This window comes from Phyllostomus discolor, chromosome X (genome assembly GCF_004126475.2).
Source record: "Phyllostomus discolor isolate MPI-MPIP mPhyDis1 chromosome X, mPhyDis1.pri.v3, whole genome shotgun sequence".
In the NCBI taxonomy this organism is placed as follows: domain Eukaryota; kingdom Metazoa; phylum Chordata; class Mammalia; order Chiroptera; family Phyllostomidae; genus Phyllostomus; species Phyllostomus discolor.
Window position 1 is genome coordinate 784,726 of NC_050198.1, and position 24,535 is coordinate 809,260.

Below are 24,535 nucleotides of genomic sequence, written 5' to 3' on the forward strand. Positions count from 1 at the left end.
ATCCTTTATTGCTTGCTTATTCTTATACTTGAAAATGCCCAGGCCAGTCCAGTTTAAAACTAAATCTTATATTCCATGTATCACACACTCTTCCTCCTGAACCCCAGCACTGGGCCTTGGACTGGGGGGTTTTGAATAGGGAGAGAGATTTTTCAACTGCTTTCACACTCCCCTGTTCTGGGTTCTGTCTTCTTGTTTAGGGTTAGAGCCCAGAGGGAAAGGAACCGTGGTGCTGGTGCCTGGGGTAGACGTTGCAGATAGACAAAATGCTTTTGTGGTCTTCTCTGTTGACTATTTCTGCTCCTCCGCACAGGCCCCGTACATGCATGAACACGAATGTTCCCCACTGACCTGAGGCTCATAGACATATTTTTCTACAAGTTCCTTGGGGCTGATCTTCCCACTGCAGAGTTCTCATGTGTGAAAGATACACTTCAGTTTGAGTCCACTTCAAATACTGTCTTTGGGGGCGACCACACAGCACTCCATTGCCAGAGATCCCTTGCCTAGCAGGTAGTCATCATGGGTGAGGTGATGGCTCAAGCTCATGTGCCTTTCTTTCTTTCTTTTTAACATTCTCACGTACCTTTCTTTGTGTCTGTTTGACTCATGGGAAACCCAACTATCTTGGCTTTACCCAGAGTGAATGCTCCTTGGTCTTTGTCTTGCTATCACTCTCCAGTGATTGTTCTGCCCCTTAGTCCCAGAGAATAAATCAGCAATTCTGTTACATAGGCAAACTACAAGATGAGATGCCACCCTCCATCTCTAATAATGATTTTCTACATTCTTCCCCATCACTTTACTTAAAATGTACAGATGTTCTCCAATGATTCTCCAATGTATTCCCAGACCTGTACCTTTGTAGGATGAGGGAGGTGGGGAGGAGATTGTGTCAATGTGAGGCCTCCCGGCTCGCACTGAGTTCTATGGCATTTTTGGATAGACTGTGGAAACATCTGGTGCCTGCTGTTTTCATCCTGGTGTCTTCATCTGCTCAAATCTGCTATTGAACCCTTCTGGTGAATCATTTCATTTGTTACTGTACTTTTCAACTCCAGTATTTCTATTTGGTTCTTCTGAAAATAATTTCTAGCTCTACATTAATATTCTCTAGTTGGTGAATAGCATTATCATACTTTCCTTTAGTTATTTAAACATAATTTCCTTGATTTCTTTGAAGATATTTAAAATATCTGACTTAAAGTCATTGTTTAGTAAGGCCAAAATCTGGCTTCGTCACAGACAGCTGCTGTTTATTGTTTTTTCCCCAGTGGATGGTCCATGCTTTATTACTTCTTTGCATGTCTCATAATTTTTGTTGAAAACTAGACATTTAAAATAATATAATGTAGCAACCCTGAAAATCAGATTCTTTCCCTATCATTTGCTGTCATTGCTATTTTTGTTGTTCTTATATTTTTTAGTGACTTTACTGAAATAACTGTATAAAATCTGTATTCTTTTTTTAAGATTTTATTTATTTATTTTTAGAGAGGGAAGAGAGGGAGAGAGAGAGAGAGAGAGGGAGGGAGAGAGAGAGAGAGAGAGAGAGAGAGAGAGAGAGAGAGAGAGAGATGTTCCGTTGCTAAGCACCATGGCCTGCAACCTAGGCATGTGCCCTGACTGGGAATTGAACCTGCGATGCCTGGTTCACAGCCCATGCTCAATCCACTGAGCTATGCCAGCCAGGGCAAAATCTGTATTCTTTATCATTCATGGCCACTGGGGTGTCTGGCTCAGTTAACTTACTAGTCAGCTAACGACTAGACAGAGATTTCCTTAAATGCCTGAATCGGCAAGTCTTCCATTCTTTGCTGAGGGCCTTCATCTACATGTTGGGTCACAACTTCAACACTCAGTTTGTAACTTGGTCTTAACCTTCACTTCTTGTTTGCACAGAGCCTCCAAAGTCAGCCAGACATGAAAGTTTAGTGCCTCTTCAGGTCATTTTTTTTTAGCATGTGCATAGCCCTGGGCATGAACACAGCCTTACACATGCATGGAGCTCTCTGATATGCTGGAGTCTTGCAACTCTCCCTGTGGACATCTCATTCTCTAGCTTTTCCTTTAAAGCTTTTTTGGTTAGCTTATCATTTGCCCCAACTGTTATCCACTGCCCAAAGTACCTGAGATGTTCAACAAATGCCTCTAATTGTTTTAGACAAACATCCCCAGTGCAAAGGCTGTTAGCACAGGGTAACCTCTGAGTCAGGTCAAATGAAAACCGCCTTGTGAGTGAGGTTTCCTAGGGAAACAACAGGTCAAAGAGATAGTCCTGTGGGAATGCTGCTGTGAAGGGGACCTAACTTTACTTTGTCTCCTACAGTTGGTATTGGGCTGCTGATTTTCACCATGATTGTAGACTCTCAAAGCGGAAGAGGCAGAGACAAGAGCAGTACAAATTAAAAATGCCATAAAGTCCACTGTTCTTTTTTTAAAGATTTTATTTATTTATTTTTAGAGAGGGAAGGGAGAGAGAAAGAGAGAGAGGGAGAGAGAAAGAGAGAGAGAGAGAGAGAGAGAGAGGGAGAGAAACATCAATGTGCAGTTGCTGGGGGTCATGGCCTGCAACCTAGGCATGTACCCTGAGTGGGAATCGAACCTGCGACACTTTGGTTCCCAGCCCACACTCAATCCACTGAGCTACGCCAGCCAGGGCTAAAGTCCACTGTTCTTATGAAGATTTAGTCATCCATAGAATAAATGCTCTTGAATTTGTGCAAGCCTTTGGTTAATTTTCAAAGTTCTGAAAGAGTTGATTCTGACCATATTTTGCCAATATTATCTCCTTTATGGAGGAGAGAAATTTCTCTTATGGAGGAAGGAGATTATGGAGGAGAGAAATTCTGACCATATTTGGCCAGTGATATTTCTCCCATGAAGGAGAGAAATCCTTCCTTTGTTATTTTCACTGACATCCACTTCTCCACTGGGGTCTTGAGCAGTAACTCTGACACAAGACAAATGAATCTCTTCAACAGCCTGTTACATATGCTTCGATATATCCAGCTTCATTCTGTTATACAAAACCAAGTGATCCTCTTTGACTTCATGCATATGGTCCCAGAGATAGCAGCTTATGGTCACAAGTAAGAAGGAATAATGACACAAATACATTAATTGGTGTCACATTTATATGTAAACAGTCAACCACTATTACAGTTTTTTTCACTATATTAAACTTGTCGCTATTAGAAATGGCATCATCTGGCATTACCAATGCAGGTCTAGACTTAGTCCAAGTCATCTTCTGGATCTTCCCACGCCTTCTAATGACCAATAATGGAAGCAAGGTCCAGATATGGCATCTCTAAAATTACTGATGTTCCACACTTCCTCTTAGACATCCTCGGCTTTCAGCCTCACAGAGATATATCTGCATCTATATCTGTATCTAATCTACATCATCTATATAATTGAGTCTAATTCTCTACCTAATATTTCTTTCCCCAGATGACTCATTTCCTAGGACTTTGTACTTGGACCGAATATGACACAAGTGAATAGAGCTCCATATTGGCCTGTGGATAGGGTGTGAATATTCTAGGGATCTCAAAGTTCAGTAGTACGGATTGCTCTCTTAATCAAAAATTTAGTCCAGGAACCAAATTGTTCTTAGGTCATGGAGGATGACTTCAAGTTGGAGACATTGCAATGGCTGTCATTCCATCAGATTCTTCCTTTCCAACTTCGCTTTCACTCTGATTGCATAGACTTCTCCTGTCATGTATATCTGGGTCTCCTTTCCTTTAGATCTGCGGGAGGACACACATTTAATAACCCCCCTTGCCACTGTACAGAGATGTGAGACTAGTAATAGCTGATAGGCTGTGGGCAGGAGTAACTTGTATCATTTCCCAGCTGGTGAATATTAGTGCCATTGTGACACCCTGCAACAGTCTCTTCCCACGGCTGCCACGACTGCTGGTGCTCTCTCCATGTTGGTACCTTCATGAGTCTGGGTTCCACAGGTAGGATGACATACGGAAGAGCCCTTCACAGACGTCTGCTATTTCTCAGGTGTGATCAAAAATAAATCTCATTGCATTACAGGACTAAGATTTCGGGGTTGCTTGTTAATGTGGCATAATAATCCGCGCTACCCTCACTGGTATCTTACTTCATTTCATGGTTTTAAGCTTGTCGCAAGTACAGTATTCTGGCGTGGCACCACTTTTACTACATGCGTCACATTGATCCCCATCTTCATGCTTATTTGAGACAGTGAAGGGAGGTAAGGGGTTCATAATTGTTTTCTTTTCCTCTGAGCCTCCCACGAACATATTAAGCTAAAGAACAAACCATGACGAACCATAGTCTGTTCTATATTTAACTAACATTCTCTCTCTCCCTAAGAGAGAGATTTGACATGGACCTCAACTATCTAAAATTAAATGATGAGAACATGCACATACTCAGAGTTCCAATGCCTCTTTATAACTTCAGCAAACCACCACCGTCTTGGGTTTCCTTCTGCTGCTCTGTAAAGCAAGGGCAAGAGTGATACTTCCCAAGGCGGTTACGAGAATGAGTGCGTGTGGGTGTGTGGGGGAGTGTTAGGGGAGATGTGGTGTATTTTGCATAAAGTGGGCTATAATTGGAAAAGGCATTCAATTGATTCTGAAGGAGCACTGAGGAGAACTATAGACCCCCAGAGCATGCTGGAATCTGTTTTCTATTTTCCCACGTTTGTTACATACTAAACTGTTTGGATCCCTACTCACCATTGAGATATTTGGCTCCAGCGAAATATGGAATGACTAGGTTTATTTACCAATTTAAGAACAGAATCCAATCCAATAAAAAGGATCATTATTATATCGGCCTGAAGTGGTAATAAAAATGGTGTTCCTGAAAATTCTTAAATGCTTTAATTTTTCACTTTTTCTGACTTTATTTATAAAATAGCTGGCCACTTTTCATCAAAAGACTAATACATTTACACAAGGTAAAAATATTTAAGTCATAACGTGATATGTAGGGAAAACTACATTTAATTTTCACCCCATGTGTCTAGGTTCCACTCCTTCCAAGAAGTAACTCTTGTTGCTATTACATGTTCTATGCATATAAAAAATATCTGGCACATACAGTGTACAAAACATACCCCCTCTCCACATTTATGAACATAAATGGGAGTAGATCAGGGACACTGATTATAACCTTACATTTTTTACTTTATAATGTTAGGTTGGCCATTGTTCCATATAGCCTTAATCGTGTTTTCTAATGGCTACATAATACTTCATTGTACATTCAAGACTTCTGTCAAGGGTACAGTTGGCTCAACTGACGGGCAGTAGGTGGGTGTACAAGCAAGCAGAATAGAACCAGAGTCATTGAAATTAAGAACAATCTGACAGTAACCAGAGGGGAAGTGGGAGAAGATAATGGGGGAGAGGGGGAAAGGGTTTTCAGGAACAACTACAAAGGACACATGGACAAAACCAAGGCGGGGTGAAGGCAAGGGAGGGAGGTGGGGATGGCTGGAGTCCGGGGGAGTGGTGGGGGGTAAATGCAGACAACTGTACTTGAACAACAATAAAATAATTTAAAAAATTTAGATATAGATATAATAGACACAGTAATGATATAAAAAACAAACAACCCCCCCATGAGATTCAGTAGAATATCTGTTCTGATGGTGCAGGTTATGTTGCATTAACACACAATCCCCACATGACAGATGTACCATATTTTGCTATGTATAATGTACACTTTTTCTTGCCCAAATTTTGGAAGAAAAAATAAAGATGCACATTAGACATGGGTAGTGCTAAGTCTATATCTATATAGATGTTTTTAATTATTTTATTTACGCTTATGTGTTAAAAAGTATAACTCTGGAAAGCAATAACAATACCTGTATGTACAATAGTAATCTTTGTAATACAAAAACAAGTACCTAAATATTAATTAATTAATTAATTAATTAAAAATTAAAATGAAAGATTTTTTTCCTAAAAGTTTGGGCCAAAAATGTGGATGCACATTATACACACAAAATACAGCATATTGGTTTTAGTCTAAGGCTATTGCAAGCAACAACATGAATACATTGCTTTACCTTTGCATACATCTGAAAGTATATCTAAAGGATAAAGTTCCAGCAATAGATTTGCTGATATAAAGGGTATGTACATTTTCTTTTCTTTTTTAATAAATCTTATTTATATACAATTAAATGCACCTTTTTAAGCGTGTAGTTACATGTATACCCAAGTTATTTCCATTTAAGATACAGAACATTTCTGTTTTAGTAAGTTTTATTTTTATTATGGAGGTATAGTAAGTCCAATGAATCCAGAGATGACTGTCATTGAAAGGACAGTTTATTGCACTCACAGTTCTGAGGACAGGGAGTACCCATCACATCACAGGGCACCACATGAGGAACCACCCAGGGTGAGGTAGTGAAGCTGGTGGGCAAGAGAGAGAGGAACTGTGGGCCCAAGCCTTTGCTGAGATTTCTGCTGGAAGCATGGGGGGGGGGCGTGAAATGGCCTTAAGTGGTTACTGGAGGGGGGTATAGATTCTGGATTGGCTGGTTTGCATTTGAGCTGACTCAAACCCAGAACAAGGTGTGTCTGACACCCACATACAGGGTGTATATGAAAGCATCAGGTTTACTGAATCTAGAAATACAGTTAGTACAAATTCCATTACTGCAAAGGGGTCCCTCACAGCTCTTTTCGGAAAATCCACCACTGACATCTGGTTCCAGGCAACTGCTTTTCTGCTTTCTATCACCATAGTTACTTTTGCCTATTCTAGAATTTCATATAAATGGGATCAAACAGTAAGCATGTTTTTGTGTCTGACTTCTGTTGATCAAGATAATGTTTTGGAAATTCATTTATGTGGTTTTGTGTACCAATTGTTCTCATTTTTTCATTCTTGAGCAGTGTTCCATTATATGTATATAGTGCAATTTGTTTATTCATTCATCTTTGATAGACATTTGAGTTGCTTCTAGTTTGAGGCTATTATGAATATCGCTGGTTTGAATATTCTTTCAAATGTCTTTCCTGGGCGCAGGTACACATTTCTCTTGGGAAAATACCTAGGAGTGGAATTTCTAGGTGTATGTTTAACTTTTAAGAAATTGCCAAATCTCAGTGAAATCATATGGTACTTGTCTTTCTTTGACTGGCTTATTTCACTTAGCACAGTGTTCTCTAAGTGCATCCATGCTGTAGCAAAAGGTAAGAATTCCTCCTTTTTTCTTTTAATAGCCAAGTGGTATTCCATTGTGTAAATGCACAACAGCTTTTTCTATTCACTCATTTACTGATGGACACTTGGGCTGCTCCTCATCTTGGATATTGCAAATAATGCTGCAGTGAACATAGGGGTGCATGCATTCTTTTGAATTAGTGTTTCAGGTTTCTTTGGACAAATTCCCAGAAATGGAATTGATAGGTCATAAGGTACTTCCATTTTTAATTTTTTGAGGAAGCTTCATACTGTTTCGCACAGTGGCTGTACCAGTCTGCATTCCCATCAATAGTTCCTTTTTCTCCACATCCTCCCCTACACTTGTTTGTTGATTTATTGATGGTAGCCATTCTGACGGGTATGATGTGATATATCATTGTTGTTTTAATTTGCATCTCTCTGATGATTAGTGGTGTTGAGCATCTTTTCATATGTCTATTGTCCATCTCTACCTTTTCTTTGGAGAAGTGTCCATTCAGGTCCTTTGCCCTTTCTTTAAAAAAATTGAATTGTGGATGCAGAGAAAAGGGAACCCTAGTGCACTGTTGGTGGGAATGCAGACTGGTGCAGCCCCTGTGGAAAGCAGTATGGAATCTCCTCAGAAAACTAAAAATGGAACTGCCTTTTGACCCAGCAATTCCACTGCTGGGATTATACCCTAAGAGCCCTGAAACACTAATCCAAAAGAACCTATGCACCCCAATGTTCGGAGCAGCACAATTTACTATAGCCAAGTGCTGGAAGCAACCTAGGTACCCATCAGTAAATGAATGGATCAAAAAACTATGGTGCATTTACACAATGGAATTCTATGCAGCAGAAAGGAAGAAGGAGCTCCTACCCTTTGTGACAGCGTGGATGGAACTGGAGAGCATTATGCTAAGCGAAATAAGCCAGGCGGTGAGGGACAAATACCATATGATCTCACCTTTAACTGGAACATAATCAACAAAAGAAAAAAGCAAACAAAATATAACCAGAGACATTGAAATTAAGAGCAATCTAACAATAGCCGGAGGGGAGAGGGGGGAGGGGACTTTGGGGAGAAGGGTTTTCAGGAACTACTACAAAGGACACGTGGACAAAACCAAGGGGGAGCGTGGAAGCAAGGGAGGGAGGGGGGTTTGGCTGGGGTGGAGAGAAAATGCAGACAACTGTAATTGAACAACAATAAAGTAATTTTAAAAATAAAAAAATAAATAGTTAAATCATAAAAATTTGAATTGCTTGTGTTTTTTGGTGTTGAGTTTTATAAGTCCCTTATAAATTTTGGATATTAGCCCCTCATCAGATGTATCAGTGGGCAATATGTGCTCCCATTCAGTGGGTTGTCTTTTCATTTTCTAGTGAACGAAATAGACAAACAAAATAGAAACAGGTTCATAGGTACAGAGAACAGACTGACAACTGTCAGAAAGGAGGGGAGTTTGGGGGTTGGGTGAAAAAGGTAAAGGGATTAAGCAAACAATATCCTCACAGACACCGACAACAGTATGGTGATGACTGAGGGAAAGGGTGATGGAGGAGGCAGAAGGCAGTGAAGTGGAGACAAATGGTGATGGAAGGAGACTTGGGGTGGTGAACACACAATACAGTATACAGAGGATGTATTAGAGAATTGTACATCTGAATCGTACGTAATTTTATTAACCAATGTCACCCCAATAAAGTCAATAAAAAGTTTAAAACATTTAAAAAAGAAACTGTCAAATGGTTTTGAAAAGTAGTTTTGCCATTTTACACTCGAGATGGTGTATGAGAGTTTCAGCTGGGTCACATCCTTGCCAATACTCGGTATGGTTAGTTGGGACATACATTTTGAAAAACATTGTTCTCCAAATGTGTAGCTGACACTGCTAGTTGTTGGAACCATCAACTGTTTCTGTCTGCCTTCTCTCTCACTTTGCATCCTTAAGCCAATACTTTCCAGCCTCCCTTGCAGCTATGTGGGTTCAATATATCACCCTTCCAGCCAGTAGGGTAGAAATCAAAGTGTGCTGGAACCTGTCAAAGTAAGCTTTTATTTTCCTGCTAAAATGATAGATGTGCCAGCGCTGCACTTCTTTCCTCCTCACTCCTTACCGACTTGATTGCAGACATGGTTCCCAGTGCTGTGCTAGGCATCTTGTCATGCACCATGAAGGGAAGGCCAAGAGAGCCATAGCAGACAATCAAAATCCGGAGCCCCTGAACCAACAGCCAGCTACTTCCAGACTTCAAATTATGAAAGAAAAGTAAACCTGGACTTATTTAAGTCATTGTGCCCCAGGTATTCTCTTAATTATAGGATAATATTTCTTACATCCTTATCATCGTTTAAGGTATATTAAAGAGAATCCCCAGCCGATGCCCCTTGTGAAAGAGAATGCCTGTTTTCCTACATTTCTCCTATATATGGCATGGTTTTAACCTTGAGTATTTTGTTGTTTTAATATAGATGTGCTTAATTATGGTTGAAGTTAGAATTTTATTTGCTTAAAAGCTATACACTGGTGCCCTGGCTGGTGTAGCTCAGTGGATTGAGTGTGGGCTGTAAACCAAAGGGTCGCCGGTTTGATTCCCAGTCAGGGTATATATGCCTGGGTTGCGGGCCAGGTCCCTGATGCGGGGTGTGTGAGAGGCAACCACAAATTAATGTTTCTCTCCTTCTCTTTCTCCTTCCTTTCCCCTCTCTCTAAAAATAAATAAATAAAATCTTTTTTAAAAAGAAGCCATACATTGTCCTTTCTGTGACTTGCCTGTATATGTCTTTAAAGTATTGATTCATAAAAAAGTCTTTATATTGTAATAAAACCAGCTGTTTATTTGCCATAGTTGTCATTTGTCTCTCAACTTTGTATATGGTAGATTTTTTGCTGGTCAAAATTTTTTAGTTTTTATATAACATATTTTGAAGTGAGATGTCCTGTATTGAAATGCTAGTTTTGCTCCTTACTAGTCCTATGATCCAGGACTCGATTACCTGTGTTTAATTTTATATATATATAAAATTAAAATTTATATAAATTATATATATATTTATATAATTTATATAAAATTTATATATATTTATATAAAAATTGTACCGGGATTTGAACCCAGGTCAACCTTATTCCAAATCCCATGATCTTTTTACTATGTATGAAACTACTGAAAATTTTACAGACTATACACTGTCTCAGCTCACTGCCATATACACTATTTAGGTCATCATTCTAAGGGAGATCAGAGCTGAAGTCACAGAGACGACCGGCTTTTTTAAGTATGCTCACTTCTAATCTTTGCAAAATGCAGCTGCCCTATGCTTTCGTCTGTAGGTTATATTCTAAGAGAAATCACACCTGAAGAACTGGAAAAGCCCGGCTTTCTTTGGTTTATGGAAAAGTTGTACTCATACTTCCAATCTTTTCTCAAAAATGTGACTCCTCTATGACTTCATCTTTAGGATATGTATAGATATGCGGTAGGTCCAAGTTGGTCTCCCAAGATCAAATTGCATCTTGCTTCTGATGATCGCTACTAAAATAATTTGTTTTAGTTTGTGGAATTTTCCAGTGCCATTATCAATTAATTGCACCCCCAAATGTTATTAATAATAATCAATTAACATAAAAATGTAAGAGCCATGGACAATCGGCTTAGTGTGGGGTTGTCTTTCCCTGTATGACTACATAGGAGTGGAAGTTTCATTTTTTTTAACCTACATGAAATTAGAATTTTACAGTACATGCCAAACAAAATCAGTCTTTTCCTCAATCCCATTTCCATTTTAGACTGTGATTCTGCTTTGGCTTTCATTTTAATAAAGTTGGCATTTTTACCTCTTCTGCATCTGGGAATTCCCAATTGGCTTTGTCACATTGTGAACTGAAATGGTAATTCACTTGGATGGAATTTGTTTTGAGGAATAAACCACCACTTTTTACATTTTTCTCCCTTATGATATATTAATTTGCAAGATATGCCATGAAATATATACATATATGCATATGTACACACACAAACTGAACTTTAAAAAGAGCAAGAACTGCATGCATGTTTCAGTTTACTGTTAATATGATTCTTTTTCATTTAGGGCAACTCCAAGGAGTCAGGAGCTGAATACATGTAACCGAACTCAAGAGAGAGGACGAACAGCAAATATATATGTAGAGTGTTGAAAACACGACTGTCTGCATCTCTTCATTACTTTTAGAAAATAAGCAGGATTTTAAAACTATGTTCAGAATTTAAGAAGACTGTATTCTGATAAATCAATAAATACAAATAAATCTACTAGATATCCTATATCAATATAATTCTTAAATTTTTGAAATATTGTGACAGCAATGAAAGATATCTATAGGGATCCTGCTTTTTCACTACCTTTGAAAGTAAACAGAAATGTAATTGTCAGGTAAGAATGGCCACCCTGCTGATGGCACTTGCTTCTTTTGTTTGAGGGTAAGAGCAAGATAGGGTGACTAATTATTCCATTTACCCAGAACTGGGGAGGTTCCCAAGATGTAGGACTTTCAGTGTCTGGGAAAGCCCTGGGAAATCATGGTGAGGTGGTTAGCTTAAAGCAGCGAAACCTGTCATGGGTGTTACAAATTGCACCCATCTGGGTTTGATATTGGAACACATGACTGTCCTTCATGTGCCCAGAACTGAGATCATCCCTGGAAATGCTCACAGTTGTCTAAATGGAAGAAAAAATGTCTGAAACCACAATAAAACCTTAAATGTTTTAAAAGTTTAAAATGAGTGCTTTTTGTAGTTTAATGTCTCCAGAGTAATCAGGATATTGATACAAATACAATATATTCTAAAAACAACATTCAAGCCCTGGCTGGCATAGCTCAGTGGATCGAGCGCGGGCTGCGAACCAAAGTGTCGCAGGTTCGATTCCCAGTCAGGGCACATGCCTGGGTTGCAGGCCACGGCCCCCAGCAACCGCACATGGATGTTTCTCTCTCTCTTTCTCCCTCCCTTCCCTCTCTAAAAATAAATAAATAAAATCTTTTAAAAAATTTTTTAAAAAGAGTAAAATCTTTTTTTAAAAAAACAACATTCAAAAGAGAAAACCAACCCTTCCTAAGATAAATGTCAGGTCTAAGGTGCAGATCAACTTACTGTTTTGCTATGAGGGGAAGAGTAACAATAATGGTATGGGTGAAAATGCAATATTATGTTCAGAAAGCAATTCAGAAAGTAACTTCTTTTATCATTATGAGCATTGAATTCTCCAAGATAACATAATGCCCATTTTATGTCCTTGTGGCAACTTTCAAAAAAGCTACATCTGCATCAGCCACTGGCATCCACATTCAGGTATGCCCAGAACTGGGGACTGTGTCTAAATGCATCTGGTATGAAGCAAAGATCTCTGAAAAGGACACAGGTAGTTATGCCCTCAGATTAAATAGTAAGTACCTCCAAAACAACTAGACACCCCTTATTTCTCCTTCACAATTGATGATTTTGTAGGAAGTGTTTTGGTTGACAGCTTGTACATCCACTTTGGAGTTGCTGGCACTACCAGACATGATGTACAGATGACGGATTAAAGGGAAGTGACCGAACTTTCCCTATTGTAGTCTATAAGAAGAGCCAGGGTGTAACTCAGATGTCATCCCAGCCATGCTCTTCCCTTTGATTCTCATTAAACTGGTTGTATCTGCATCCCAACCACCTGAGAGAACTTCTGGCGGGGTGGGTGGTGGTGGTGGTAGGTGGGGCTTGGGTCTCTCCTAGTTGTTTCTCACTCCAATTTCTGCTTCTGATGAATTACTTCAGTGTTTGGACCCCCTCACCCTTCTGAGCTTATCCTCTTCAGTGGCCAGGGGGTTGCACCACCCAGGTCCTCCTTCAAGAGAATCTGCTGCCAAGAGTGTAGTTAGCAGACAGCCGCCAGCTGTTGTGCCTACAGATCTACCCTGGTATTTATGCCAAGGCTGCACTGACTCAGGGCCGCTCCCAGCCAAAGACTGAGCACAGAAGGGGACTCGATCCAGGCTCCTGCCTGATGCGCATCTCGGATGGGCAAGCTTTGCTCGGGGCCTGCCTCAGCCGGGCCATGACTGTCTCAGAGCTGCCCTGCAGGCTAGGAGGCCAGTGTCCCAAGCTTCCTTCTCTCCCTTCACAGGTATCAGGTGATCAAAGGCTCTCCGGGCCTTTCGCCTCCTTATCTCTCACTGCCATTTTCTCCATCTGCGTATCTGCTTCTTGGATGACCTGACTGAACACATAGTTCTTCTTATCGCCTTACGTTAGAAACCACTGGAAGGACAAATGAGACAGGGTCTGTGGGCAGCACTTTTTTGTTGAAGGTTGGGGACAAAGAATGGTGTTTACCCTGTAGCACACAGAATGATGTAAGGCTGAATCTTAAGCATCCTTGTTGTTAAAATCTTTGGTTCATAGCCTCATCTTAGCATTTCCCGTAAGTTCCAATCTTTTGCCGCATCTTTCACATTCTCAGCCTGGCCTCATTTCTTTAATCTTTACTCTGCACTCAATATTTGCTATACCCCCTAGATCCTTGTTAACTTCTCTTGCACAGACTATGTATGTCATCGGGACAACATCTGCTCAAGTACTCTACTGTTCTCTTCCTAAAAGGAGTTGCCAGCCTAGGGTGAAAAATAATATTTTTTCCAAACTCTACTGTGCATACTATGCATAATTAAGGGCAAAGAACAAGAGTTATCCTATTTACAGATGAAAAAAGAGATATCTCCGTAACCCTATTGAACCTGAAAGAATATTTGTTTACCCCTATGAAGTCATGAGAACAAAAGGAAGGGAAAAAGAGTTGAATTGAGTCAAAGCAATGGTATTGTGCAACTGATTTTATACATTTGGGGATTACTACAGAATATTCTTTATTTGCCATAAGCCACCTTAAGGTGCCTAGTGATAACTGCTAATTCTAGTGATGCAGAATGTGGAAGAGATTAAGCAGTTCTTTGCTAAATCCATTTCCCGATTTCCTTGGGCAGTTCTGTGTGATTACGTGAATAAAGTGTGGCCGATAAAATGTGGGCAGGGGTGACACCACACTCACTAGCCCAAAAAACCCCCAGTGTATGGATTCTCCGTGCTCCTTCCCCCCTTTCGACAATTATTGAAGACGGCAAACCCACACCCTGGAAGGATCATGGGTCTCTGAAATTAGGCATGGAGAAGAGCATTCAAGGTATTGAAATTTTTGCTAATTTTTGTTATTGGGTGGCTAGTTTTCTTATTAAGTTTTAGAGTTGTTTATATATCTGGGTATACGTTCTTTATGATACATATGATTTGCAAATCTTTTATCCCAGTCTCTACTTAGTTTTTGATTCTCTACTTTGAATCTCATTGTTAAGGGACTTGCAAAGAGCACTTTTTAAAAATTTGGTGAAGTCCAATTATTAATGTGTTCTTTTATAGATCATATTTTGGTATTGTATCTAAGCAGCCTTTTTGTGTAATCCACCACAAAGTTTATCTCATGTTTTGTTATAGATGTTTTATAGTTTTAGGCTTTACATTCTTTTCTTTTTAAAAAGATTTGATTTATTTACTTTTAGAGAGAGGGGAAGGGAGAGAGAAAGAGAGAGAGAGAGAGAGAGAGAGAGAGAGAGAGAGAGACATCAATGTGCGGTTGCTGGGGGCTGTGGCCTGCAACCAAGGCATGTGCCCTGACTGGGAATCGAACCTGCGACACTTTGGTTCACAGCCCGCGCTCAATCCACTGAGCTACGCCAGCCAGGGCCACTTTTTAAAAGTTGTTTGGGTTATTTTAAGATTTGTGCATTTTCATACAAATTTTAGAATCTGTTCATCAGTTATCTCTAAGAAGCCACTGGGATTGTGATTAGGATTGCACTGAATCTACTGATCAATTTTGGGGGGAATGACATCTTAACATTACTGAGCTTTCTGATCCTTGAACAAAGCACATCTGACCACTTATGGAGGTAATTACTTAATTTCTCTCAAGAGTGTTGTATAATTTTAACTATATATGTCCTTTACATATTTTGTCCAATTTATCCCTAAGCATTACATACTTTTATGCTATTGTAAATGAGATTTTACTTCAATTTCCTATTTTTCTATGTCAACATATAAAAGTACAATTATTTTGAATATTTATCTTTTATGTTGCAACTTTGCTAAACTCACTTGTTAGCTCCAGCAGTTTATTTACTTATATTTAATTAAATTTATTGGGATGACATTGGTTAATGAGATTATATAGGTTTCAAGTGTACAATTTTGTGATACATGACCTGTATATTGCATTGTGTGCTCACCACCCAAAATCAAATCTTCTATCATCATGTGTTTGATGCCCTTTACCCTTTACTACCCCCTCAACACTCCTCCCTCTGGTAACCACCGTCCTGTTGTCTGTGTCTATGAGGTTTTGTTTCTTTTTCTTCTCTGTTCATTTGTTGCTTTCAGTTTTACACCCCATATAGCTTTGTTTATAGATCTATCAGATTTTCTACATAGGCCATCATGTCATATACAAATATAGAGTTTTACCTTTTCTTTTCCAATCTTTATTTTTTAAACTAATTTCTCTGTCTAGAATCTCTAGTACAATGTTAAATAGAGGTGGTGAAAATAGACACCCTGATCTTGTCTCTGATTTTAAAGAGAAAGCTTTCAGTCTTTCACTATAGGTATGATATTAGCTATAGGTTTTTTATAGACGTCAATTATTGGGTTGAGAAAGCTCCCTTCTATTCCTATATGCTGAGAGGTTTTGTCAGAAATGAATATTTGATTTTGACAAATGGTTTCTCTGCACATTAAGATTATCACACAGTGTTGTTGTTTGTTTGTTTGTTTGTTTGTGGGTTTTTTGGTGTGTGTGTGATTTTCTGCCCCCCCCCCCAATGGAAAAATAAGTTTGGAAATGCCAGGTGAAACTGACTTCTTTACTGCAGGACTTCTAATAAGCTAATATGCATTAGAAATCTCTAAGGAAGGAATAACACTTTACTATGTGGCATTTCCTAATTTGAACCTGCGGGCTTTTTTCTTTTTTATTAAATGCAACACCCTTAGCATCTTCTGGAAAATAAGGATCTATATAAATTAGAGTTGTCAAACTTTTGTTTCTATCAGAATTCTTTTTTTAATGTTTTATTGATTATGTTATTACAGTTATCTCATTTCCCCCCCTTCACTCCCCTCCACCCTGCACACCCCCTCCCACCCACATTCCCACCTTTAGTTCATGTCCATGTGTCGTAAGTTCTTTAGCTTCTACATTTCCCATCCTATTCTTGCCCTCGCCCTGTCTATTTTCTACCTACCATCTATGCTACTTATTCTCTGTACCTTTCCCCTCTCTCCTCCTCCTCACTCCCCTGTTGCTAACCCTCCATGTGATCTCCATTTCTGTGGTTCTGTTCCTGTTCTAGTTGTTTGCTTAGTTTCTTTTGGTTTTTGTTTTAGGTGTGATTGTTAATAATTGTGAGTTTGCTGTCATTTTACTTACTATACATGTTTTTTTTATCTTCTTTTCCTTAGATAAGTCCCTGTAACATTTCATAAAATAAGGGCTGGGTGATGATGAACTCCTTGAACTTGACCTTCTCTGAGAAGCACTTTATCTGACCTTCCATTCCAAATGAAAGCTTTGCTGGATAGAGCAGTCTGGGATGTAGGTCTTTGCCTAGGTCTTTGCCTTTCGTGACTTGCAATACTTCTTTCCAGCCCCTTCTTGCCTGCAAGGTCTCTTTTGAGAAATCAGCTGACAGTCTGATGGGAACTCCTTTGTAGGTGACTGTCTCCTTATCTCTTGCTGCTTCTAGGATTCCCTCCTTCATGTTTACCCTGGCTAATGTAATTATGATGTGCCTTGGTGTGTTCCTCCTTGGGTCCAACTTCTTTGGGACTCTCTGAGCTTCCTGGACTTCCTGGAAGTCTGTTTCCTTTGCCAGAATGGGGAAGTTCTCATTTATTATTTTTCAAATAAGTTTCCCACTTGTTGCTCTTCCTCTTCCCCTTCTGGTACCCCTGTAATTCAGATGTTGGATCGTTTAAAGATGTCCTGGAGGTTCCTAAGCCTCTCCTCATTTTTTTGAATTCTTATGTCTTCATTCTTTTCTGGTTGTATTTTTTTTTTCCTTCTGGTCCACTCCATTGGTGTGAGACCCAGCTTTCATTCCATCACTATTGGTTCCCTGTGCATTTTTCTTCATTTCACTTATTGTAGCCTTCATTTTTTCATCTAATTTGTGACCAAAATCAACCAATTCTGTGAGCATCCTGATCACCAGTGCTTTGAACTGTGCATCTGATAGGTTGGCTATCTCTCGGTTGCTTAAAAGTACTGCTTGAGGAGTACTGCTTGAAAAGTACTGCTTTTCAATTCTGTTTGAGCCATCTTTTTTTTTCCCCTTTGGTCTGGTCATGCCTGTTATATATGAGGAGTAGAGCCTTAGGTGTTCAACAGGGCAGGGCACCCCAGTTGCTGGCTTGTGATGCTGTGTGTGGGGGCGGGATCCAAGAGGGAACAATGGTGCTTGCTCCACTCTGGGTGGGACCTCAGTCCCTTCCTCTGCTTCCCCCCAGCCAACTGGGCCCCTCTGGTGCCAATGCCCGTGTGGGTGGGCTTGTGCACCCCGTGGGACTTTCCAAGGACCGCTCCTGTGAGGCTGGGAGTCTGTCCCTGCGCCTCAACCCCCACAGGTGTTTTCAATCAGTGCCCCAAGGCTCTATTTCCCAGCGCTGGGATCCTGGGTTGTGCTCAGTGCCTTTGTTCACAATCGCTGCCTTGCTGGGTCTGCCAGTTGCCACCCTGGGCCAGGGTCTGCCAGCTGCTGCTAGCATGCTCAGGGTCCACCCTCTGCGGTCTTGCATGCCCTGGATGCCTTACACACCTGGTCCCAACACTCTCTGCTCTCCGTGCCACTACCCACACCAGGCTGCCCGACTCTGCCCCTCCTACCGGTCTGGATGAACGGGTCTATTTTAACTTCTTAGTGTCTGACTTCCATTCAGATGAATTTTCTGTCAGTTCTGATTGTTATTCTGTTTCTAAATGGTTGTTGTTCCTATCTTGGCTGTGGGAGGAGGCATAGTGTGTCTACCTACGCCTCCATCTTGGCCGGAAGTCACATAGTTTTGTTTTGTTTGTTACAGTTTGTTAATGTAGTGTATTGCACTGTTGATTTTCATATTATATGTGAACCTGTATTCCTGGGCTTAACCCCACATGATCACGATATAGTATCCTTTTTGTATATCCTTGGATTTGATTTGCTAATATTTTACTTAGAATTTTTTTAGTAGAACTAATCTTGCACATATTAAACATTCAAGGAATATTAACTACCCCTCTCCTCAAATGTACATATGTCTTCTATAGTTGCTGTTTTTCTAGAGTGTGATAAACAGAACTACAAAATAATAGGCCCACTAGTGCATTTTAGCACCTGGGCAAACTTAATTAACTTGTTATGAGTTGCCATAGGAATTCAGGATAAATTACATTTCAACTTAAGTTGAACATCTATTTTTTAGCTACATGAAAAGAATGAACACATGTCCCTTCCTGTCTATAACAAAGGGTTTCTAGAGCTTAGGGTTTACTTGCAATCTCAAATTTCTTTTTGGCTCTCTATCTTCAGTTTCAGACATATACAAGCAGCAGAAAAGCCTATCTTTCAAAATTATGGCTAATGGGGTGACTTTATATCCACACATGCCAGCAGGGTTGGACTTCCAATAGAGAGAACTGGAGAACTCATTCATATACATTATGTTCTATTAAACCTCATGCTTTGAGATCCACTCACCCTTGAGCACACAATAGGTCCAATTCTCATTCTACATAGATAAGGCTGCTATACGAATCAACGGAATTTCAATGTCTGTAATCTTCTACCACATTCTTACGTTCCAAGCAAAACCAAGGACATGCTGATGCAAGAGCAGAGAAATTGGTCTTAAATTTGAGTCATCTGTGTCATCACCTCCAAACATTGCTGGAGTTAGTGTCATGGTCTATGTAACACAGCCATTCAAAATGCCCAAGCCCAAGGGAAAAGTACTCTTTTCTGTTACCAACCACAGACTGTTTACACAACAGCTAGACACCCCCAGGCAGCAGTTGAGTATTAGAAGACTTGGGAAAACCAACCCATACAGCAAAAGAATCAGCAGATGTTTGTGGGTATAGGACTGGCTGTCTGTTGCACCATAACATATAATGTAATATAATCTAAAATCTCTGTATAGAAAACAATGTTGAAGCTTAGAACATTTGTGTCTCAGAACCTTCAGTGTTTACAGTTACATTTAATACTAGGCCGAAGCATTCAGTGTATGACAGCAGCTTAACTCCAGTGTTATCAAGTACTTGTAAGGCAGGCTTGGTTGCTCTTCCAATTTGTCTTCTGACCATCTTCTGAATTACCCCATTTGGGTTTCAAAAAGACTATAATTTAATTTAATATTTTGCAATCAACTTTGGGCATGGTTGAGTTTAAGGACATTTCTAAAATGAATCATGACCCTACTGTTTGCCTAATTCCCCTTTTGTTTCTCTTGGTCTCTATTTGCTATTATTATATTCCAGGAAAAGATAGGATAGTAAATTATATAGTATAAGCTTTGCTGGCTGGGACATATTGCTAAGAAATCTCTGAGCTATTTCTCTTGAGCAAATATTTCTAAATTTGTATTGGTTTTGGCATTAAGTGAAAATGAAGTATTTTGTCTCCATTTCTTACGAGCAACATAATTTGAATGCATATTATTTCATTCGACATTTTTTTAATGCCATCTGGGTGCCTAATGCAAAATTTTTGTTTTTATTTTAATAGTAAGGCCTTTGTTTGCAAAGACAATCTCTCATATTTATTTTTTAGACACTAGTATATCTAAGACAGTGCAAGGAACATTATACAACTTCCATAAATAGTTATAAAGAATTTGAAAAACTGTGTATTTAGGGCAACATTCTGTTGTTTGGACATTTGGCCCAATGGTTCCTTTAACTCTTTCTCATTTTCCATGATTTTTATCATAGACAAATCGTCCTTTTACTCTAGCAGGAAGTAGATTTTCTTTTAAATAAATAAATTCATAAATATACAAACATTATAAGCATGTATATTATATATTTTTATGCTTTGTATTTATTTATATATTTATCTATTTCCTTTGGAAAACAGAATTGGCCATAACCATAAGAGGACCTCGCCAGAGACCACACTCTGTGTGTTGAACATTCCTCTGGCAGAACTCTCTGAGCTACGACCTCCCCAGAGGGATGGAGCATGGAGTAGCACAAGTGCCGAGCTGCCACTGCTAATGATGATCTTCTTTCTTACACTGGGAAGATCGGTTGCACCATGAAAACACGTATCTTCAACCAGAATAGTTTGGGTTACAAGAAAGTGGTAAAGAATGGGACACAGCCCATTTTAGCAAATGAGATTTGGAGGGAGGATTTCAGAAGTATTCTGGACAACTTGCCCGGTGGCTCAGTCCAGTGTTTAAACATCCCTGGTGACTGAAATGTGAATGTTTGGAATGTTAGAAAGCACACATTCAAATTTGGTATCTGGATTATGTGTGCCTCTGATCCTCCCCATTTCATAGTTAATAAGGAGCCAACAGAACTGATATTTCTGCCCTTACTCACCTAAACATTGCATCTCTCCCTGCATTATTTATTACCATTCAAAGAAACAAGGTGTTGCCAATCTTATGGTTCTATATAACTGGACCAGCCCCCTGGGAAATACTCCCAGTGCTCAAGTCTGCCAACACTAAGCTCGTCTCCATAATCTACACTTGGCAAGTCATTCATTTTAGATATCACCCAAGATAAGAAAGACAGCAGAGACCGAAGGAGAAATAGGCAAGCTTGTCATAAGCTCAAAGAAATGGAAAAGGAGGAGGAGCAGCATCTGCTGAAACTGTTGGAGGGAAACAACAAATAATAAAGAATGACACGCACTAGGTAGAATAATTCAAGTTGAAAAGGAAGAAGAATGTCGGAGATTCCCAGAAGGAGCGGAACCAGAATCATCAGTCAGGACAAAGGGGAAGAGAATGTTTAGAGAAAGTCTTGAGAGAAAACGTGGCTCCGTAAGAGACCTTGGCCTCAAGTCCTTTAAACTTCACCATGTCACAACATCCTTCTCTGTATTCCTCCCCTCCAGGGAGTGACACTGGAACATTCTGATGTCTCTGACTCTAGGAATTCAAGTGCAGACAGTGGCTGACTTACCATGGTTCAACTTAGAACTTTTTTACTTTATGGTGCTGCAAAAGCCATATGTGTTCAGTAGAAATCATACTTCAAATTTTGCATTTTGATCTTTTCCTGGGCTAGTGATATGTGGTATAATACTGTCTTGTGATTCTGAGCAACGGCAGTGAGCCACCGCTCCCGGTCAGCCATGTGATCATGAGAGTCAACAACTGAGTACTATTACGTGCATTTTTAACTTGAAATATTCTCAACTTATGATTGGCTTATTGGGTTGTAATCCCATCATAAGTCGAGGAGCATCTGTATATACATGTATATTTTTAATGATATCAGTGCCTTATCCAAACTCTAAATTTAACATAGCATCCTTTATAATTGTATGCCTTGTGCTTTATTTCACTTTCATAAAAAAATGTTCATGTGGAACACAACTAGTAAGCATCAAAAAAAGAATGTTGTGAAAGTTGCCAGTAGATTTCCACGTACATGTCAATATACGTGAAAGGAATCTTTTAATTCCCTAACACCTTATTTTTGGATCAGCCCCTCCATAAATACCCTTCTCACACCTCGGAAAGGACAAGAACAGAATATATTTAAACTGGGCTTCCTGGATGAGTCCAAAACCTTGTCGGGAGATCTGAAGCCTTGAAACCACAGGTTTTCACTATGTGAGTAAAGTGACACAAACGTATCCCAACTCTGCAGTCTGTTAGCTAAAGGAACCACGCTCTTATCTCCTCTTGGTCTTACTCGTCTGTTTGTTTTGCTTTGCTTTACTTTCGTGTTGGCATTCCTTCACATCTGGCAAAAGTTTGTTTGCCGTGGTAAAGGGGAGAGGGAAGAAGATGGGATGGGAGGAAGGAAATAATATTGAGTGGGTAAGGGGGAATTCTAGATGCATTTTTTTATGCAGGTTTCCATACGAAGCCAGTGGTAATGGGGGCTTGCTCCATGCCAGGCCCCGGGTGAGGCCTACGAGGCACCATGCTAGACGGACATCAAAGGGAGAGCAAAGGAACACAACAGCTTGGCAGACGCGCGGACTTTAAAACCCATTTGCACAGGCTGGAGAGAGCCTCTTGTCTCCCGGGGAGGCTTTGGCATGGCCAGCAAACATCAAAGACACTCCAGACTTCAAATCCTTTCCAAGGGTGGGATCAGCAGGACAGGAAATGGGAAAGTCATCCTAGAAGGGATTTGGAAAGGAAGGGGCTTGTCCAAGGACATAGCTGGCCCTGAACGTGAGCTGTCGCCATGTGTACATTCGACAGACGTGATACAGTGAACAGCTTGGCGCCCCGTCAGTAGCAAGTCTTACTGCAGCCCCCTACCAAGACGCCACAGGGAATAAGGCAAAATGAGAAGAGATAATTCAATAAGAGTGTTTTGTCATCCTCATGGTCGACTTCACGTTTTGAAAGGATCCCACGGAACAAGAAAGCGTGCATTCTAAAACAACAGAAGTGTAAATAAATATCCAAAGGGACGGGAGAAGACCAGACTCAACCAAGAGAAAACGAACAGGCAGCGTTTGCCTGAAATGCTATCTGGCATGCTAGCCTAAAACCCCTGCTAAGCCAGCAGGGGCACTTCATGCTTATAATGCCTCCGTGTGACCAAGGAGCCCAAAGTTGCCAACAAACACAAGGAAAGGTCTTTAGTTCCATGTCGCTGGGAAGTAATGACAGACTATGAAATCTGCCCATGTGCAGAGCCCAAACAAGACTGAAATTACTCATGTGGCCTGCCACTAACGTAGGATGGCCAAGCTTTTTTTTTCAAGACACAAAGTTCCTACCAAAGCAAGGGGTGGGAGGTTTCTTGATGAGATAAGAACATTAAGGCAAATGCATGGGATGTTCTGGATATATATGGACTGTAGGTATTACGTACATGTTGTTTAAACCAAAGAACACATACTGTACACACCTATTTACATATTTTCAAATAGATGAAAATATAAATTTAAAAATATACATTTTAGGTTGAACAAAGCAGAGATTTTAAAGTAAACCCATAGGGAGTGCAAAATTTTCAAAGAGCGCCAAGCCCAGTAACCCATGCGTGTGGTTTGCAGGCCATGTAGCATAGTGGTCCAGCTTAGACTCTCTGGGATGCTGCCAGCTTCACTCCTATCAGTGTGACTTAGAAAAGTTCCTGAGCCCGACCTCAGAAAACATGAGCATAGTATCAACATTCGCCTTGTGCAGCTATTGTGCAGACTAAGCAACATAAAATATGCAAAGCACTAGACTGGACCCTAGTACATGTTAGGGACTCAGTCAACATTCAGTATTAATATCGCACATCTGTTAAAAGCTCTGTGCCCCATATCCCTTTGTAGTATCCACGGACACCAACAGCAAAGAGTAACCAGCAGTATTGAATCATGCCTGTTGCTTGATTTAGAAATTAGGGGTCCATAATTTGTTTGATTCCCTCAATTGCACACTATGAACAGGCATACATACAGAATGCAAAATTTCTTTTCTTTTTTCTTGCCATATTTCCACCAGTTATTTTTCATTGGCTATTAAACAAATACATTTTTCTATGTACCTGATTTTTTGTTTTAATTCATTTCCTTAGCATAGAGTAAATGCCTGTCCCTTGTCATCTGTATTAAATCTCATAAATAATTCTTAATGTCAGGGAAACATTCATACCTTAGAACAATGTTCCTCAATATTCTTGAAGGAGCACGGTCTCCAGATGGGAATAGGTCCATCTATTAAAAAAAGAATTCCACATTAAAGTTACTTTGAAAAATATTGGATTAAACAATGTTAACTAGGCATGCAGGATTTATCATAGCCTTAAATATGGTAATGTGTGCTATGGATCTCCAAGAAATGAATATAAAATGCCATGTTTTCCTAAATCACGTGTCCACACAACTCCTTTTTCATGAAATTACCTCTTTCGCAGAACTATGATCATCTGACAGAACTAATGCTCCATGATAGGCACGTCGGGACACTCTACATTAGAAGAACTACATGAAATCTACTGACTTTACCCTGGAAAGAGAGGTCACAGTCTCCTGAGAACACAGTCACTTTTCTACTCAGATGGTCTGCATATCAACAATAGTACCTACAAAATGTCAGTGCCCTG

At 39.9% G+C, this 24,535-nt stretch overlaps 1 protein-coding gene across 1 annotated transcript in view; it reads right to left on the minus strand.

Annotated features, from left to right (window-relative positions):
* The window catches only part of MID1 (midline 1), a 400,721-nt gene extending 376,615 nt beyond the window's left edge, over positions 1–24,106 (minus strand). The window contains exon 1 of the mRNA XM_036016641.1: positions 24,085–24,106. The gene's annotated coding sequence lies outside the window, so the exon portion shown is untranslated. The remainder of the gene's footprint in view (positions 1–24,084) is intronic.
* Positions 24,107–24,535: the final 429 nt, after the last annotated feature.